The sequence below is a fragment of the Saccostrea echinata genome, unplaced genomic scaffold (genome assembly GCF_033153115.1).
Source record: "Saccostrea echinata isolate AGI-Se365-2 ecotype Australia unplaced genomic scaffold, CSIRO_AGI_Sech_v1 ptg000053l, whole genome shotgun sequence".
In the NCBI taxonomy this organism is placed as follows: Eukaryota; Metazoa; Mollusca; class Bivalvia; order Ostreida; family Ostreidae; genus Saccostrea; species Saccostrea echinata.
In genome coordinates this window covers 1,008,997-1,015,206 of record NW_026889802.1, presented here as the reverse complement: position 1 = coordinate 1,015,206, position 6,210 = coordinate 1,008,997, and positions in this window count along the sequence as shown.

Genomic DNA, 6,210 nt, shown 5'->3' with positions numbered 1-6,210 from the left:
CAGCAGGGACATATTTATAAAAAAGGAAACAATCTTCTTTTTTGGGAGGGGGGTACAATTCTGAAAAAGTGTTTTATTAATACTATCGACCCTTTAATAATTAATAAGACTTTTTGTAATTCCTAGAAAATGATTGTCTACAGATTCAAATATTAGGTTGTTGTAACAAAGTGTGTTAAAATTTAGTGCTTCTTAATTCGTTAATGGGGAAAATTCTGGGAACTCTTTAATTCACTCCATTAGTGTCAAGTGTGACTTAAAAAGATCCTTAGAATTCATATAACATTTCCTTGTTGAGAACTGAGGAGTTTTTTGTTTACTTTTCAAAAGTTATATCATAATGATAATAACTATAGACAGACATATTGTGTTTTTTAAAACGACATTTGAACAGGTAGCAGGAAAAGGAATTAAGGACAACAATGATATTTGATGCGTAGACAGGGAAAACAGGTGAATAAAATCTGACCAAATCCTGGAACAAAAGCACAGGCACGTGTAACCTGGGTCTTTCCGGGTAGCGGTTTTCCTCCTCAAAAACGCTGGAACAGCTTGACGTGATGTGAATGGGTAAAGCAGTATATGTAAAATAGTCACTGCATATGTCAGTCATCATTTAACATCATGTGACGGGAATTTCATGAATGAAATATTCTTTTTGGTCTTTCTCGGTCATCCACCTTATTTTACCTTCCAATTTATTGAAATTCAAAGCTTTAAAGAATTGTAAAAACGCAAAAAAAATGTGTTCGATGTCACCACTTCCTCTATGTCCTACTTTTACATCATTCATATGTATCTAGTGCTTTGATCTTCCGTTGCTGTTATAGAAATAAAATTCTAATGGAATTACGGGGTGGGTTGACCTTATTTTGTGATGATATCGATATAAGAAAACGGCAATTTGTAAGACTCTGCTCCTAATTTGTGAAATAAACTTCTATATAAATGGAATATTGCACTATCCCCCATCAAAATGTGCGTTAAGGCAGCAGACGCTGTAATTGGAGTCCAGGAAACCTTTAAAAATATTGCCCGAAATTAATCAACATTAATAATTGGGATACCGGAGCTATCTCGGAAATAATTTTTTTATTTGCACTATGTTTGGAATTTCAATAAAACTGACTCATACATATATCTATGTATATCTAAATGTACTTTGCATATTACAAACAGGTAACGGGGTAATTATTTGTCCTTATCTCTGAAGGTATTTGAGAGTACAGTTACACCCGAAAAAACGGCAGCTTTTGTTTGAGTTCAATTTGTGACAAAATTGGTAAAGTTTAAATATTAAAGCGACAACGTGACGAAAAAAAGTGAAAATTGACAAAAATAAAAATTTTGCATGACACATGTAAAATATGTCATGCAAATTTTAAGAAAAATAATACAATTAATACAAGTGAAGAAGCAATTAAATGACATATCAACTAGAAAATATACATGTTTTGTCAATAAATTTATAAACAGCAGCAAATATGCTGTTATTTATCTGTAAAGGCAAATTAACATCACCACATAATAATAGATTTATATCAACAGTAACCAGTTCCAGAATGAACAAGCGATTAAAAAGAGTACTTCTTGCATTAGAATAATTTTTGCATGCAAAAAGAAATGGTACACATCTTCATTTTTTCCCCATAAACATAAGGGACTATTTATAATGTTTCGTTTCTTTAGATCATAATTTAGTATACAGTAATGTCTTAACTTAGTATGAATGATATTGGTGTATCGCTTACCAAAAGAGAAGTATGATGGTGGATTTTTAATTTTTGTTAATAGGTTTTTTTCGGAATGTTTTGATTGAGATGGCTTCTCTGACCTCTGTTTTCAGTAAATTCCATTGTTTGCAGCATCAGGCACAAATGCGTTTCTAAATAATTCTAATCTGCACCTTGGAACAATATAATCTTTTTTTTGTTACGGGTATTGTATACGAATACATGTTCACGCTTTTTGGGAACAATATCATGCAAATATTCAGGTACTCTTCCCGTGTGAATTTTGAACATATATGTAGTAGTCATTTTTGTAATATATCGCATGGTTTTTAAGGTTTCCCAACCAGTTTCAGAATAAAGTGCTTCTCTAGACACAAAAATAGGATGTCCTGTTATAATTCCAAAGTCGGTTAATTGTACTTTTTCAAGCTTTTCAGAATCTTGTTTAGAGCAGTCAATGACCTTGTGACCTTGACTGTGACCTATACGCTAAAAATAGCTTTTTCGAACTTTGTTGCCGCCGGGTGCATAGTGTTTGTTCATAAATCTTTCGCTTTGTGATACTGATATTTTAAATATTAACAAAGGATATGTAGGCTTAACCCTTAGAATGCCAATTGTCACCTCTCGGAGAATATTTTCTCAAAAATAATATGGCATACTTAATTTTTTTCCACTACTGAAACACTCAAGAATATACTATGTAAAAAATGACACCCGGAAATAACTTATCATTTACGATTGCTTCTTTTAGTGAAGAAAGCAAATGGGTGTAAACAACCCGTACGTGCATTCTGTGGAGTTGAATATAATTTAATGTAAAATCAAATAAGGTTAAAAAAAATCTTTCCCATAGAAATACAAATTTCAAAGATCTACATATAGTTTACATTTTATGATAATACAAATTTGTGTAATATAAGAAAAACTCACATACAGATATTTAGTTGTCCATAGTCTACTTATTTCAAAACTTAAATTTCGGAAATCGAATTTCACGTTACATTTAAATTTATTCTGTGTTGGGCCAATCAGTGAAATTGAGTTGAATTGATGGCCATGACATTATATCTCATTGACATTTCTATAATAAGCATGATAGGCACGGAGTACATAACATCTTCACGACTTGTTGTGCTAAGTAGTACAAAAAATGCGCATGCATAATACAAACGCACCAACATTGGTGACAATAGATTTGTTGACAGATCTTTGGATTTTTATCTTTTATCTGCATGTGCATTAATTTGTAAATTTGAAATTTATTGGTTGGAGGTAACTACAAAATTATATATTTATCACTTTTTAAATTTTATATTTACCTTCACCCAGTAAATTCAAAATTTACAACATTATATGTGGTTCCATCCCCTTGACTCATTGGTCCAACAAAACACATGTTGCCCTATATTTGCAATTCGAATAATGAAAAGCAAAACATAAAAAAAATAATAAAATAAAATAAAATAAAATAAATAAATAAATAAATAAATAAATAAATAAATAAATAAATAAATAAAATAAAATATATAAATAATTAAAAAAAATTAAGAATGTGTATCTTTCAGGGCCTTTGGGTTCGTGAATTCAATGTATAATGAAGCCCTTTCTTTCTGTCCTTTTTTTATTTATTTTTTTTTTACTGGTCTTTTGGTTACTTTTTTAGGAACATCATCCAACGTTGTGTTAAAAGTCACACGTACGAATTTCAATTACTTACATACACGAGGATGAATATTTCCTAAAATGCTTCAACATAAGCTTTAAAACAAAATGACAAGTAGATTATGCCAAACATCAACAGACAGACGAATTATTTGACCAAGAGTGCTGACTTCAGGTTTTTGCTTAAAAAACTATACATGAATCAAAGCATATATACATAACACAATTATGAGAGAAATTGATACACATGAGTATATATTTATGACAAAATACAATTCAGTTATTTTCATCCTGATTGACTTCAATTGCTTTATCTGTATGTCTTGAGACGGAAATTAAATAAAAGCACTAGAGATGAACTAATTTCAAGTATTCCGCCGCATTGACCAGCGTCCGTAACCTAAGTGGCGTCCAATCTTCTAATACCAGATAATACGACAAGTCAAATCTAGAGTGCCCATAACTAGAACCTCCACATATCACCAGTGAATGGAGAGACAATGGACGTGTGATACTAAGCTCTCCTAATTATGAGAATACTAAAATATTGACCTCTCATCTTCCCTTCTCTGATCCCAAACACTTGTCGAAACTAATAATACTGATACCCTAAAAAGCAACCCCAAGGTCCTAGTGTGAAAATTAATCATCGTTCTTAAGGCAACATTAATAATACATTAGGAACGAGTATTGTTTCTTAGTAAATCTTGATTAATTTTTTCAGTTGCTTGTGTATACGTGATATGGCTATATTGATCCTTCCTAGGATTGATAGAACTTCACAACCGCCCAAACACAGAGTTTGTCAAATGTCCTCATGACTTGCGAATCTTGCGCTGCTGTGCATTTAAATTGCAAAGTTCCCCATAAATCAATTCTTCTAGAAGATCAGATTTAAAAAAAATAATGCTACTTTCTGTTAAAGTCGTTTGGTCCGATTTTTATGATTAAAAAAATTGCATTTCTGGTTTTGATTGAAAAAAAATATTCTCCATAGAAAGTTTCCACTTTCGTAAAATTATATTCTCAAGAGTCGGTTTCTTCTCAATCTTATTAATCTATCAATATATTAAGGATAAGCCCTCTTCAGCCAGAATATTGTTATTTAATCTATAAAGTCACAGAATGAAGCTTGAAATTGACATCTTTTCATGCAACAATTTTCATTCAATGCATCTAAATATAATTCAAACGGTCATGTAAAAAGCTGACATTTGTACACCATAAAAGTACAAAAATAAATACATTTTTAGAGAAATCGAATTTCTTTTAATTCATCCTTAGACACCAATGCTAATAATCATGAAATGAAATTAGAGGTGATATGTGATGTCTTGCATTGGAGACTTTATTTTTTATAAGTGCTTAGAATGTTCCAAACGGTGCCAAGGATTTGTCTGAAATGAAGTATGGAGATAGCGAACAGTATTCAAGCTCAAAAGTTTATTCAAACAATACAAATCAGGGGGCAGAGCAAACACGGACCTCTAAAATATCAGAGGTGGGATCAGGCGCTATGGAGGAGTGAGCATCCCCTGCCGATCGGTCACACCCGTCGTGTGCTCCTTGTCATGATCGGGAAATAACGGAAAAATCCGTAGACAATTCAGTGTGTTAAAGCTGAACACGCTTCGTAAAAAGAAGCTTCCGCCATATTCGAATGGACTCTCGCTATATCTGAGGACCCCTATGTACAGAGCCGCTCACTTGGTACTGTTCAGTGTAATCAATTGTCACCGGTGTAGACGGACGTATGCTATACAGCACTTGGTAGCGACAAAAATAACTGTTTCTTCTAATGCAGGAGAGTAAGATACCTAAGAGATTTATACCAGTTGCACAGGTCAGTGCAGTATACAAACAAACACAAGTATACGTAACTGCAATAAAATGTAAACAAAAGTAATGCAAGATAAGCAGCAGGAACACGGGTCGGCATTCCACGCTGATACCCGTGATAATAAAGCAGTCAGGTGTAACGAATGCGAAGAGTATACCCCGGTGCTGATATCTTAGATTGTAATATCGAAAATGGCGTATGCCTATTTACGAATCGTGTTCAGCTTTAATAATGGTCTAACAATTAGTATGAAAAACGTCAGTCAGCATTTGACTTAATGATAGATTGTATTTGCTGTCAAGGTCATTGTATCGACCACAGAACTTACGAAATGATGACTTTAAACGAGACTGTTGATATTCTTGCTTCATCAACTTGTTTGACAATAACTCATCCTGTTTTAGAAATTGTTCATACGTAAAGCATGCTCTTGCACATCGAATCAACTGAGAGATATAAATCCCGTATGCAGGTGATAATATGATTGATGATTGATTATTGTTGTTTAACGCCGAATCGGCAATATTTCAGCCATATTTCGGCGGTATGAATTTAAATACTGTATGAAAGGTTTTGTAAGTTTTTGGATTTCTCTGGCGGCCCCCATTGAGCCTACTCTTTTTCGAAAACCAGAGAAACGATCTTTAGCGTGCCAAGGGGGTTGTAATCCTTGACACGGGGCACCGTTTTACGTCCCATCCGACGGACTTGGCAAGTGATAATAATATATTGGTATGTAATGGTATATAATGGTATATTTCTGCATAAGTAAGGGAAGTTGACGATTGAAAAGTTGAAGTCATCACGTTTATCATAAAGCTTAGTTGTTAGATTACCATTAACGTCTTTTCTAGTGAAATATCCAAATATGAAACAGATGTGCCAGACTCTGGGGTATCTTTTATTTCAAGCTCACTGGGATATATCATATCGACGTATGAATGGAAATTACTATTGTTAATTGATAATACG